The 14,751-nt window shown below is 42.3% G+C and overlaps 1 protein-coding gene across 1 annotated transcript in view; it reads right to left on the reverse strand.

Moving 5' to 3' along the window:
* Positions 1-9,699: 9,699 nt before the first annotated feature.
* Positions 9,700-14,751, reverse strand: part of LOC146822828 (cytidine monophosphate-N-acetylneuraminic acid hydroxylase-like) — a 682,085-nt gene continuing 677,033 nt past the window's right edge. The window contains exon 15 of the mRNA XM_085607021.1: positions 9,700-10,498. The gene's annotated coding sequence lies outside the window, so the exon portion shown is untranslated. The remainder of the gene's footprint in view (positions 10,499-14,751) is intronic.

Here is a 14,751-nt window from a genome sequence, read left to right on the forward strand (position 1 = left end):
TGCTGTGAGCCTGAAAGACCCTTTTTGCGACCACTCAATTGCTCCAAGTGAGGCGTCTGGTCGGGAGCCCAGCTCCTCGTCTGATCCCACTGTGCCTGCTTTGTTTGTGAATCCTGAAACCCCTGGTCGGGATCGATATCACCTGCGGCCCCGGAAATAGGGAATCCCAGGTCTAGCCTTGGCGAGTGAAGTTGGAAGCCTCGGCAAAGACCTGAGGATTGGTAGAACACTGGACTGAACTCGTTGAGAGCATGGAACTTTCAGTAAAGCTCTGTTCAGAACGAAGGTAGAGACATTGGTCGGTTGGTGGGGGCCCAGGTGGAGTTTCCTTTCAACAAGGGTTGCGTCAAGTGCGACCCCAACGCGAGAAGTTTTTATTCTTTCTTTTTTTGTTTTTCTGAACAATAGGAGTCTGCCTGTGAGGCTCTATACGGACACAGGAAAGAAGCACCCTCCAGCAGGTCGGACTGCTCGTAGCCCTTTTCCCGAGATTATATTGGACTTTTAGTGAGAAAATTTACCCTTTTGCTCGTTTTGTCCCTGAAGAAGGGCGGCCCATAGTACCTCGTACCATTCCCCCGCATTTGCCAATGTTCTCCTCATGGAGCTTGCGTGTTAAAATTGTTTTCATTTCTATATTGATTGTATCATTTGTACTATGCTTAGGTCTGTTTATATATCTAGAGTTTCGCCATCCTGTGCACACCTTGATAGTGTCTACCCCTGCTCCTAAGGAACATCATTTCCAGACTTTTGCCTCCCATAAGGAGAGACACCGACAGACATATGTACATAATGCTTTCATTGAGATGCTACACCAAACTCATAGTTCCACAAATGTTACTGATTGTTGGGTCTGTGGTCTTCTCCCGTCAGTGATGCATAAGCAAGATTTGTTCATATCAATGCCCTTGTCTTATTTAGGTAGTTGCGAAGCCGGTTCAAAATGTTATCCATGCTATATGAACACTACGCTATAGATGAACGTCGATTCTCAGAGAAGGATTATGCCTTGATTTTAGCCTATATAGAGACACACCAAGGTTTTACTCCTAATGCTGAGGGGACGGATGGTACCCTTGATCCTACCGCCTGTATGAACGTATACACTGATCATGAGAATGATACCTGGTTGAGGGATGAAGTGTTGGATTTCATGACCTTTAATTTTACTGAGTATTTCAAGTATTTCCAGGAGCGAAATGTCTCAGATGAGAAAATCATTCCAGTCCCGGTATTGAATACGTCCTCCTCCTTCTGCGTGCAGGGTACTGGACATCTATCCGTAGGTTATAGTAGATGTAATTACACTTATAAACTACAGACTTTCAGTAGTCCCCCAACACTCACCCCTCCCAATGTTTATTTCGTGTGCGGTGAAAATGCATACACTTGGCTACCCAGGGGATGGGCAGGTCGATGTTACTTATCTTTTCTTTACCCACCGGTCTACATAGCTCCTTCTGATTATCACAAATCTCATTCCTTAAATAGGCGGAGCCTAAAAGCTGAAGCCGCCAGAAATGATGCCACTGACCAGACTGACACTCCAGCCCAACACTTCGTTGATCTCATAAAAGGGGCATTGCCTATATGGGGACCCATCCTCAATAGTAAAGAAGTCAGGAGGCTATCTAGAGTAGTGGAAGGGGTGGTTAATACTACTGCAGGAATATTAACTAATATCACAGTGGAGCTCCAGGCGACCCGGCTTGTGACCCTCCAAAATCGTCTTGTTTTAGATGTTATCCTAGCTGATCGCGGAGGAGCTTGTAGAGTCATCGGCAGCTCCTGTTGTGTATATATACCTGACTCCGCCCCTTCTGTCCATTTAGCCATTCAGAAACTACATCGGCTAGCTTCAGAAATTCACACCGAGACTGGTACTTGGTCTTTGTCTGGGTGGTTTTGGGATTTGGTGACCACCTGGGGATGGAAGTTATTTATGATTCTTTTAGGAAGAGTGGGGTTCATTTTCACCTGCTGCCTTTGTCTCCAGTGCGGGCCTGCTTGTTGTGCATATTGTGCTGCTCAAGTTCGCCGATCCATCCCTAGGCCCGAGCCCGTCCAAACCAGAATAGACACTCAGCAGGCTCAGAAGGAGACGCACGACTTAATGCAGATTGATGAGGGTATTTTCGAAGACTGACCTCGTTATTAGCTATGCTGCGCTAAAAGGGCCGTTCTGAGGTATTCAAGATATTACGATATGATTAGCGCAGTATATCTAATGATAGTCTACCTCGTTATGGTGTATTAAACGGTTCGGAATCCCCGATTATGTTTAGTACGACAAAAAGGGCCGAGAAACCGAACCGCCTCCATCTTGGATTGCGGCTCTCTCTCTCACTTGGGAGTCACGTGGTCTTTTCCGCACACCCTCTGCTTTCCCCTTTCTTTGCATTTAATTAGGAGACAGGCTGAGTTGCTGAGAAGCAAGGTCACATCTGCTAAAAGGGAGTATCAGGCAAATTCCTCTAGGCCTGGGACGAGAAGGGAGTCACCCTTTCGACCTTCTCTGTAAAGATAGTAACCCTTTGTATGTGTAACCGAAACTAGAAATAGGCATGAGCTCGTTAGGGGCGCCAGGACTAACTGGTACTTTTCCACATATATGGTTTTGTATGCTGTACTGATAATGTATAAAAGCGTGTTACTGTCAAGGAGCCAGCAGTCTTCCTCGGCGCACCTGATGGGTGAGGATCGACGAGGCTCCTCTATATAGAGTTCTGTGGTGGCTAATAAACGTTTGAACCTTCCACGTTGCCAATTGCTCCTTCTTACCTAATATTGCGGGCCAATGGTAAGTGTGGCCCTTGGAATAATTATTTGGACAAAACACCTGGAACTATTCTTTACCACTACCTTCAGTCCCAGTACGTAGATCTGCGGAAACGTAGCAACATAAAGGGATTGCTAGTATTCAAACACTACTATGGTATGAGCCCTGGCATAATCAGAGAGGCTATATAAGAGCTCATATAATAAGATTGCTGCCATGATTTGTCGCCGCACAACATGGCACAAAGGGACAAGTGGATTTTGTTACAGGACAAGTAGATTTATGAAGCAACCTGCCCCATGGACAAGTAGATATTTTAATAAATTCCACACCCCTGGAACATCAGATACAATTGTGATAGGTGCCTCAGAATCAGCCATCATAACCAGTTTCACATTGCAAACAGTCACATCACACCAAGGTCCTTCCATTGACAACATTATCTATCTCAGTAGTTTCAGTTGTCATAACCATTTTGGATAAATAAGAACACTCACATGGCTCCAACTCTACACTACTGACTTTGACTGGCATTTTACCAGTTTTGTAAACATGTTTTCTTACATTTGTGACAACATATACCACTTGCTGGGTAATTAGTATTATTACTTTAGTGTGTCCTGGAACCAGATATATGGCATGCAGTCAATACTGTTTTTTGAACATTTCTAAAGGTTTATCTCTCACAGAGACATCACCCACAGTTTTAACATCTTGCACTGAAATAGTTGGTGCTTAGGTATTTGAAGTATGTTCAATAGCCATGCGCTCGATGGAGACAATAGAGCGTTCTATGTTTTTGTTATGTCAATCACCTTGGACAAAGTTGGAACCCTACTGCTTAACAGACACTCCTGTATTTTCTTTGATAAATGACTATACACAAATTGGCCTCTTAAATACATGTCCAGAGTATTACCAAAACTACAAGTAGAAGGCAAGAACCTAAAAGCCAAAATAAAACTTTACACTTTTTTCTTGGTTTTGTTGAGTCTGGCAACTGCTTCCACTTATTCATTCCAAATGCCAAATTGCCCTGGTAGATGATCAACTTCAGTTAGGTTGTCAAAAACTTGTTGAACATTCTGGCGCTAATGACTAAATAAAAGTGCTGCTTTCCTTTTGGGTTAAATTTTGATGCATTACTCGGCATTAAGTAGTTCTAAAATGAAGATAAGCAACTCTTCTAATTTACCGGTGGTCCACTAGGATGGTGCAGAAACGCTATACACATTTTGAAATCAAGTCATGGATTTTAATAATGAGGTAAACAGTTATGAGAATTAATGTAATTGGTCAAAATCAAAAACCCAGCCCCCCAAGTGCTGGAACAAGTGTTGTATTAAATCACTAGACTAACATACAATTTCGGTTCATTGAATACTTGAGAGAGGCAGCTGAAGCTAATAAATGCTGCTTAAAGCGTCTGAGGTGAACTACAGAGTAGTGTGAAGCTGGAAAGTGAAGCTGACAAAATTCTACGCAGAGTTTGTCCGTGTCAGCATATAGCAATTTTGCCCACAACAAAGATGGCCACCTGATGTTACATCCGGACACCACGTAATGACAATGGCATGCTTCCTTGTGTCACGTCAGAAAGTGATAAGCCACCGCAAGGAGAGGAGCGAGAAGGGGTCACGAGCTAAGATAAGCTCACATGACAAACAAGTTGTGCTGCGGCCAACCATAACCCAATTGTGCTGACACCTGACGCAGTGGGAGAAGTAGGCAAAGCGGGGTCAAAAACAGTGAAACCAAAGCGGAGTCTGCGTCATTAACAGACGGTGGCAACAAGAGAAAATCCTGGTCTCGAAGTACAGAAATCACCGGAATTCTGTAAAAGATAACAATATATGTCGATGAACTTCCACTCCAGACAGATCATCACAAATTTTAAAAGGACTCTTCCAAAGTCTAACAGTTGCATTTAGATGACATTTATTCCAACGAAATAAGAGCCCACATCTGGCACAACTCTCCCCTGTGGAAGCCCAAGACTAACTGCCCAAATTACAGTTAGCTAGAACCCACAGTCAGACCAAAACCGGAATGTATCACGGATTCAGTTTGATCGCTTTTCAGTTGGGGTGGTGGCACCATTAGTCTCCAAGAAGCTATCTTAGGGGCATATCAGCAACAACCGGCGATAATTATCGCTAAGCACGCTTAGCGCTAGGATAATTATCGCAGGCTAACGCTGGATTTTATCGCAGAGATAGCGCGCTATCAGCGACGCTTATCTCCAAAGCGATAAAAATTCCAGAGTTAGCTGCCAAATGTGCGATTATCGCTGGAAATCATGCGATTATCGCGGGATTTCCAGCGATAATCGCACAACAATTGGCGATACGTTGTTGATAGGGCAGGGCAGACTGAGCCATTATATCCACCTTCCATTGGATATAATGGCTAAGACGGATTGAAAGCAGGCGTAAGAAAAGTAGCGATAAGCGCGGTTAGTGCTACTTTTCTAATCGCCATGCAAGTTAGCGGGAGGTTTGTTGATAGGAGAAATATCGGTTAGCGACATTTCTCACGTTATTTTGGTGCGGAACGCCCACTTTGCATCTCATTAGAGATGCAAAGCTGGGCGTTGAGGGAAAGGGCGCTAAGGCAAGGATTCACCCGATAGCGTAACCTTGCTGATAATGCGATAAAATTATCGCCGCATTTCGCCCGAAAACAGATGCTAAAGCGGCGATCATTTTATCACGGCACCTTGATGATATGCCCCTTAGCTGTTTTAGGGTGATCAATATTTTATTGTTTTAAGTACTTTTTTTTATTTGATTTGCTTTTGTACTGCACTCATACACCAGCCATTTTAGAGCATTAGGTAATTCCAGCTCCATTACTCGGTGGTTTTGAAATATGTTTGTTCAAGAGTTATTTCTATTTGTACGCTAGGGGTATATTTTCATGTTTTAGACGGTACATGTATTTTAGTATATTTATAATAACTCAAAATAATATTTTGCGGTATTAGTTCTTGAAAGGCACATATGAATATTCGTGCATGGCAGCATCAGATTTCTATGTGGGCATTTTTAGGTGCTCTATTTTCCAGGAAAAACGTTAAACCCAGATGAGATAAGGTTTCAATTGGACTGCTGGTGCTAGGTCCTGAATTCGAAGTTGAGTATCTTTAGTGAGCAGAAGTCGGACAGCCACCCTTCGACCTCGCACAATCTTAGGAAAATGTCTCAGCCCTGGAAAATAGGCTTACTTTGCAGGTCAATACAGGGGTGCTTTGCAAGGGTCCTGGGATTGCCTGGGCACAGAAATATCAGCACATTGGATAGGCCTTTGTAGAAAGTCCACAACGCACTAAGCTGCCTTATTAACACTGAGGTTTGTGGACCGTAGGTTACACCTGCTTTTCTGCAGTAAATGCATGAACCACTGAGTTCTTGCTCTAGGGATCAACTGTATGACCAGCAGGTTACACACAGTGCACTTCAGCAGACACATTAACCACCTGAGCTATTTAAATACTAGAAGATGCTGGGACATGCTATACAACCCTTTTGAAGAGAAGGCATTATCGCACTATCCTCTCACGCTTTGATACACTTGGCCAGCAGGCATGGCATTTCAGATAGCTCAGTGGAATGATGTCCCCAAAAACTTCTGTGGCAACGTAAAGATTACAGGTACAAATCATGCTGCAACTAACTGAGCTTTTCATTGATAAACTTATTATTGCAAATCTTTCAGCCACATAGCACTGCAAGATAATACCCATATCTTGCAGTGCTGCTAGATTGCAAAATTATGGTAAAAAACTGAAACTTTCATTTTCCAATCTTTATTTCGACCATTTGGTCATAAAAGATGCACATACAAAAAAAATCACATGAATTCTGTCAGATTTGTTAAAACATCAATACATGATTTTAAGATCAACACAGACAATAAAAACAGTTATTAAGAATTGAAGTGATTCTAAAATCTACCCAGCATTTTTTAAAAGACGAATACGCGTATACCAAACATTCGTAAAGAATTTGGAAAGTGCAAAAACGGTTGGGCCAGAAACATCGGATTTTAAAATCCTGTACATAGGTGTATATTCCCTGCCACCCAAATTCTTAATCAAGGGAAGCAGCCAATGCTTTCTGGCTGCCTTGTAGGCTGGGCAGAAAAAGATCACATGCAAATCATTTTCTTCTTTATCAACGCAAAGAGGACAGTATTTGGTGGAAGGGACTTGTAGCCAGGTGCTTGAAAAGGACCGAAAAGGCAATGTACTGTATCTCCACTGGAGAAATAACTTTCTGGTGAGTATGGGATATATGGGATCGAAAGCCTTCTCAAATCTGTAGAGATCCTTAGTTTGCAGGAATATGGAAGAGAGGGACCCCTCTGTCTGGGTAGCTAAGGCCCTTGCCCTTTTGTGTTCGTGATACAGATTCGCCAGGGATCTCTTAGAGATTCCTGGTGCTACATTCGCTGGTTCGGTCCACAATTCAGGGAGCCCCAGATCGGTGCAAATTGACTGGATGTTTTTGACCCAGGGAATACTGAGCGCCTTGGGGTGCTTTAATAGTTCGGCCAATTCCGCCCTATAGTCGGCGAGATCATCGCTGCTCCATAGCCTGCGCCAGAAGGCAATGGGTCTTAGACTTATCTCGTCGGCAAGTGGCCGTAGCCCTAGATCAAGCCTCAGAGGAAGAAGTGGAGTGCTAGGGGGAAGTGCGGTTATTTGTCTTATAAACCTATTTTCCGTGGAAGACAGGTTCCGACATGGAATGTGGCCCCACAATTCAGCCCCGTACAAGATCGCCCCCCTGGCCTGGGCTTTATATATCTGAATTAAGGCCCCCAGTGGGCGGTAGGTCGAACCAATCATCATCCGGGATATACCCCCGGTAATTTGCACTAATTTAAGGTTAGCCCTGCTCTGATGGGTCCCCCAGGTCATATTTTCGTTGAGCGTCACGCCGAGATATTCAAACGTGGCTACTCTTTCCAGCCGCACCGCTCCCAGTTGGGGATTCGGGCGCTGTTTGGGGCTCGGATTCAATACCATATATTTGGTTAACACTTTTAGACCAATTTAGCTCAAACCTTGTGAATTTGCAATTGCTTGTTTTTTGTTTGTACTTAGTAGCTTTTTTATTTTCTAAAGATGTGAGCCACAGCTGAGATTCATCGTGAAAAGGAACTTTAATATCATATACATACATGAATATTTTCTTCCACGCCAGTATTGTTTTATTGTGTGATCGTTAATGCCCTTTCTACTATTAATTTAAAAAAAAAGCCCTGCATTATTTCATTTTGTTATCAAAGGTCATTGAAATTATTGTTAACAATTTTCAAAAGGTGGATGATACCAAGGAACCATCAAATAAAATTATCTTTCTAGAAATTCTAAATACAATTAAACAATTCCCCCCCCCCCCACAGTTGCATATACTAGATATCCTATCTACAGGTAGCTACAACTCTACGTATAATGTATCCCCTTACAATTACATATACATTTATTATATATTAACCCTTCACATGTACACCTTCCCAGAAATACCTATGGTGGTTCATTATATTCAAATTCTCAGTATTAAAAGTCAGCAGTGGCCCATCATTAAGGGCCGAGCCCCCCCCCCCCCACCTTTTCCGAACGTTAAGAGTGTCTGTCAGCCTGAGCAAATATGAGCCTGACAGACACTCTCGCTCTTCAAGTCTAGCAGCCAAGTGATGTCCTCCCGTGAAATGGACAGGTGGATGCCTGAGCTGAACTCTGCTGTGCTGAAGATTTCACTGCTCGGTGGGCGTGACCTCCTTAGCTCAGCAAAGCACTTTGTGGTCCTACCCGCATGATTAGGAGGACCATCACTAATAGCCTAGGACCTAGGCATTTGTTTAAACCCTGAAGTGCCCAGAGTCGAGTGACTATCAGTGACGCTTCTTACAGAGTGGGGTGCGGTCAGCAGTCTCACTGACTCTGTGACAAGTAAGGGACTGGAGGCTCCTCTCATTGGCTGTCCCATAATAATATCAGCTGATGAGAGGAGATGGCAGTCCCAATTGTCAGAAACCACCGAGGCTTCCCTCCCACCATCTGTGATCACCACTCTGGCCCGAAAAGTATATATTTTTGTATGTTTAGTGCGTGCGTGCATGTGTGTATGGATGAATGTATGTGTATTTGTGAGTGCAAGCTGCAAATTGGTGTGTGTGTGTGTGCGTCTGCATGTATATGGTGGGTGAGCGTGTAGACACATGTGAATGCATGGGTGTGAATGAATGAGTGTGTGTGTGTGTGAGTGTCCCCCCTATCAAATTACTGGCCGCCACTGTTAAAAGTGACATATATTCCCCTATACTATTCCTCTTCTTTTCTCTGGAAGCCTTTCTGACTCCATAGATCTTCCTTCCTCTTCTCATGGCCTTTACGACCTTATGCTTGCTTTAGTGTTCCAACATATCTCCTTCAACTGGAAAACACTTACAAAATTATCTGTATTACACTGGTGGAATAGCCTTTGCCAATTTAATCGTCTTGACACTGCTTTCGCCTCCGCTTGTAAGCCAAGAATTGATAGAGATCTTTTTTGGTTACCCCTTACTAATTACTTAGATCAACTAGTCCTAACGAATAAGTCTTGTTTACATTCTGAGAATTTTAAACCTCCTTGAATGTATGTTTTCTCTGTTTTTTCTATTTCTTATCCCTTGATATTTTATTGTATGGAATTATTTACTTAGTTACTCTTTCACATTCCTTTGTAATATGCTCTATTCTAGTATAGCAATGTATCTAATGTTCTCCTCTCACTTCCCCTTTTCTCTTCCCCTACCTCCCTTCTTCCCTTCATTCCCTATAAAAATGTAAAAAAAGCATTGTTTCTTAATGATGCTAACCAATACTTTCGTTATTTCTTCATTGATTGTGTTTATCCTGTATTGTTGGTCTCTTATATATTTTCTTTCTTTTCAATAAAGCTTTTAAAAGTGACATATACATTTAAAACATTTAATAGGGCACAAAGTGGCCAATTATGTAAACTCTTCAAGTGCCGGTTTATACACAAACATACACGTATACATGAACTGTGTGCTGAAAAATAAAACAATAACCGCTATAGAATCACACATATGTAGGTGAACTGGTCAGCACTATGTGATGGCAGCACAGGGAAGCGGCGTTTGCTCATTTCCAAGCGGCATGCTGCCGAACAAGTGATGGTGCACCCCTTCAGAGTGTGTGAAGGCTCGAACAGTGCCTTTGCTCTGATTAGTACAGAAGGGACCTCTTCCGCTCATCCTGAAGTATTAATGTATGCCCCTAAAGTGTGATTAACGGAAGTGCCTATGTAAACATGCGCTATATGTACAAATGCTGTCACAGTGTTGACGGGTGAGGGCGTGTTTCCAGTCCTCGTTAGCAGCTCTGGTGTGGCTACTTAGGAGGCAATAACAATGTAAACTGAGGATCGAGGACTACAGCAGCAAAGTGGTACATTCTTCATCTCAAGGTCATAGGATAAAAATCTGTAAGGCATAGCGACGTGGTAAAAGTGCTCGTTCAAGAATTTTCTTTGGCAATTAGATGTTTTTTTTAAAGATGCTGCCTGGTATCGCTTTCGTATTGGATTATCACATTCATTATTGCAGATGTCCATTGAACATTCCTGAGTTTTTGTCGAAAGCAATATTGCAGCGAAAGTTTATTGTAGTGTTTTTTCCCACTGTTGCCGTCAGTTGTTCCTGTAAAAAATGCAACAAAATAGAAGGTTGTAAATATCTTTGGACGATCATTTGCATAGAGAATCAATTCATTCATAATTCCAAAACATTAGGGGGCAGATTTATGTTTCCTGGCGCATCCCTGCAAATCAGCAGGGATGCGCCAGGAAAGGTGCGTCACGCAAGTTTACCCTTGCGCCACCACAGATGCGCCGCATTACAATGCAGTGCATCGTGGCGCAAGGACAAGCAGATTCGTGACGCATCTGATGGCATAAGGGCGGCGCATTACTGGAGTTGTGTCGCAAGCACGACGCAACTCCAGCAATGCTCAGTGGCTGCCCATACCTAACACGCTGTGTCATGCCTTACGCCTGCTTCAAGCAGGCGCAGGGTTTTAACGCAGCAGCGTCGGAAAAGTGACTCAGTGAAATCTTGTAGATTTCACTGCGTCACTTTTCCGAGGCTTTTTCCGACGGAACGCCCACCCTGCATACATTAAACCTGACGCAGGTTTAATGTAGCGCAGGGCTTTACACCGTGACGCATCTCCCTAGATGCGTCACGTTGTAAATCTGTCGCAGCATGGTGCTAGCTTTGCGCCGCCGCTGCGTCACAAAAGTGACGCAACGGCGGTGCACAAGTGGCGTACGGGGCTTGTAAATCTGCCCCCGATTACTACCTAACTTGTAAATCGTGCACAGTGCAGACTATAATAAAGCAGGAATTACTCAGATATTTTTACACTACAGCAAGCATTCTAGGCACTGTTAAGGTGCGTCAGTTCACCAGGTTAGCGCTATCACCAAAGTTCCATTCTAACAGCTTGATTCACAGAGGGGTTGTACGGTAAGATGAACATTGCTTCCAATTTCCAGTAGTTTAGACATACAGAAACTTTGCAGTAAAAATAACACATTTTACAATAAAAAGTCTGCATTTGCAAATGTAACTCAGATGTATAATTCAACATTTTATTTTTTTCTCTCCGGGATTTTTTATTTCTAGTGGAGGGACTCCTTTCTCTACAGCACCTCCCCCAATTAAATGTGGAGGTATTTTTTTGCCCCATTAAGTCAGAAAATCATATTTGCCAGAGGACATTTATGCGTGGTTCAAGATCAAATACATCCTGGATGTAAAAATTCTCAGAATTAAACGTTTTTTGGTATTGACCTAGAATTGCAGATCGATCTACCCAATCCATAAACCATTTTTAACCCTAAATTTTCGATTGAGGAAATTCCGTGACTCTGACAGGATGACTCTGGTCCGATTTGCATGGTTTGCACATGTTGTTTTGTAAGGTACAGATGAATACAGGTTAAAGAGTGATTATAGCTCCTACGTTTGAATTTGTAGTTGCTATGTGGTATAGTTATTCTTTGACCAAGCACATTAAGTAAGCTAATCCCACTAGGAGCATTGATGTCATGTGCTATTAACCCAGCTGACATCCCAGAATAGAGCTCATGTATATGAAACACCTAAAAGCATCAGAAAGACGGGAAGACTTGTGCATAGGCAAAACACGGGTCGATGTGCAACACTTTAGAAAGGGTACAGTTCCACCAATTTGGATACTCTGTGTCAAGATTAGGGATTTACCCCCTCAAATTATTCTTTATGTTTCTGTTTCTCAATTTAGCCACTCAGTAAGCCTGTATAAAATTGACATTTTGCATCTATTATCCGTTACTGCGTTACTGGGGAAGATCACATAACCACTCTAACGTTTCGATGCCAATCCAGATTATATATATATTATCTACTGGCGGTCGCCAGTAGATAGTTATAGTTAGGACCGAGTTTCCATAGGAAATCTGAAAATTCTATTTTGAATAACTTTGGCGCCGGTTGACGAATCCTCGTGAAATTTTCAAAACTAATGGGGCGCTCCGCTCAGCTCCTACCCTGAAAGTCTCGGGGTGATTCGTCAAGCGGGGGCTGAGAAAAAAGGGGTGTCCCAAAATGTGTTTTCCCCATGCATTTTCCCATAGGACCTTTAGTCGAAGGTACAGCCCGAACGGCTGAACAGAATTACTTAAAATTTGGCAAAGAGGTAGTCCTCAGGTCAGGGATGTGCCTTTTGCATATATGGAGTCAATCTGTTCAGTAGTTCCTGAGAAAATTGCAGTTAAATGCACATAAATATCTATAAGCATGCACCGTGCGCGCACCGTGCGCGCACCGTAACGTGCGCGAGCGTAATTCTGATTGGTGGTTTCATGTCAGTCAACGTTCGAATCGGTCGAAATCAGGAAGTGTTGGCCGCCATTTTGTGTGTTGTGTGTGTGACAGGGAAAAAGAAAGGTGGAGAATGTGAAAAGAGGGTAGGGTAGAGAGTTCCTGACCCCCTAGCCTTTGTCAGGGGGCCCCTGAAGGACCCCGAAGGGTGAAAAAAACATTTTATTCTTTTTTTCAAAAAATCGCGGGGTGCGCGCACCGTGCGAGCACCGTGCGCGCACGGTGAAAAACCTTTAAAAATAAAAAATATATATAAAGAAAAAAAAACATACATAACTTAGCATTTAAAAACCGTACAAATTCACTTAAAAAACCATAGGTTTCACACACGTTATAGTTAGGAATTAGCATTTAAAAAACCTTGCAAATTCACTTAAAAAACCATAGGTTTCACACATGTTATAATTAAAGCAATCCTGTGCACACATATAGTTATCAAGTCAATGTTGACAGAGGTAAGCACAATGACGGAGACAAAATTGTTCAGATATAGACACGTTGTTCTTTAATCCTCATAGAGGCATGACCAGCCGACACGTGTTTCGTCGGGGAAACATAAACCCACGACTCTTCAGGGCTGGGAATGATACAAATATAAGGTTTCAACACAACTGAAGAAAAGATTAAGTAAAAATAAATAGACTTAGAAGTCAGCTGTGGTGTAACAAGAACACACAACCAAACTATATAGAATTTGAACATGAGTAATACAAAAATACAGTGAATGACAGAAATCCAAAAGTCCAGATACAAAATCAAAAGGCATCTAAAATACCCGAGTACGGACTAATGCATGAGGAATGAAAGTGATATAATTAACACATAGCAAATGCCACAGTACCTATAAAGCAGAACTTGGAATTGCTTACAATGGATACGTCATCTCATACATATGTATATAAACAATTATCCAAGGAAATATTGCATTTCGGAATCATAGTTAAGACCATGCTTAACCGTCTGAAGGTGCATTATCCAAATTGCCTCAGACTTTCTCAATCGCAGTTCTCTATTGCCACCCCGTAGTACTTGATTAATGGTTTCAATCCCCAAAAATTGAAATCCCTTTCGAGTACTCTGCGAAGGACAAGTGGCTGTGTGTAACGCTACAGGATATCTTGCATCACATTGGTGTATCGCCCTGGTATGTTACGTCATTTATGCGACTTTTGGCAGGTATTTTCGGATTCATCTTTTTCTCTTTCTGTGCGTTTGCACAGGTCCCTTTACTCTCTCTGAAACTCTTTTGACTTTTCCTTTATCTTTCCTTTGAATTCTTGCTTGAGTATCCTTTTCACATTGGGTTGTTTCTCATTTCTTTTCCGGAATGATTGGGATTTTAACTTGGTTCACTGGTCCCATGTGGTATTTTCCTTAGAATTCAGGTTTATTCTTGCCTTGCTCTTAAAATGACAAAAAATGTGACGTCATAATATTCTCATTAGGTGTATTGATCGATTCATGATTTTATCACAGTACTCATGTGTTTGGGCATGTCATGTTGGTGTCTTTTGTGCATATTCACAGTAGAGAGGTTGACCCCTCTTGTTAACTTAATCTTTTCTTCAGTTGTGTTGAAACCTTATATTTGTATCATTCCCAGCCCTGAAGAGTCGTGGGTTTATGTTTCCCCGACGAAACACGTGTCGGCTGGTCATGCCTCTATGAGGATTAAAGAACAACGTGTCTATATCTGAACAATTTTGTCTCCGTCATTGTGCTTACCTCTGTCAACATTGACTTGATAACTATATGTGTGCACAGGATTGCTTTAATTGTTTTGTTGCAGGGCTTTGTCCTACACATTTCAAGGGGTTGTAAGGGTTTCCCCTTCCTGTTTTGCACCATAATTATTCACTGAGTCTTGTTCTTTACACGTTTATTTGCAGAGCGCCTTTTGCTTCCTATGCCTTAATACCCTTGTCTAGTAGTTTTTCACACATGTTATAGTTAGCTGGACATTTCACTCGTAAAAAACCATCGAAATTCCCCCGTTATAGTTAGTTCAGATAACTATAACTCACGCG

The sequence above is a fragment of the Triturus cristatus genome, chromosome 5_2, assembly GCF_964204655.1.
Source record: "Triturus cristatus chromosome 5_2, aTriCri1.1, whole genome shotgun sequence".
Classification (NCBI taxonomy): Eukaryota; Metazoa; Chordata; class Amphibia; order Caudata; family Salamandridae; genus Triturus; species Triturus cristatus.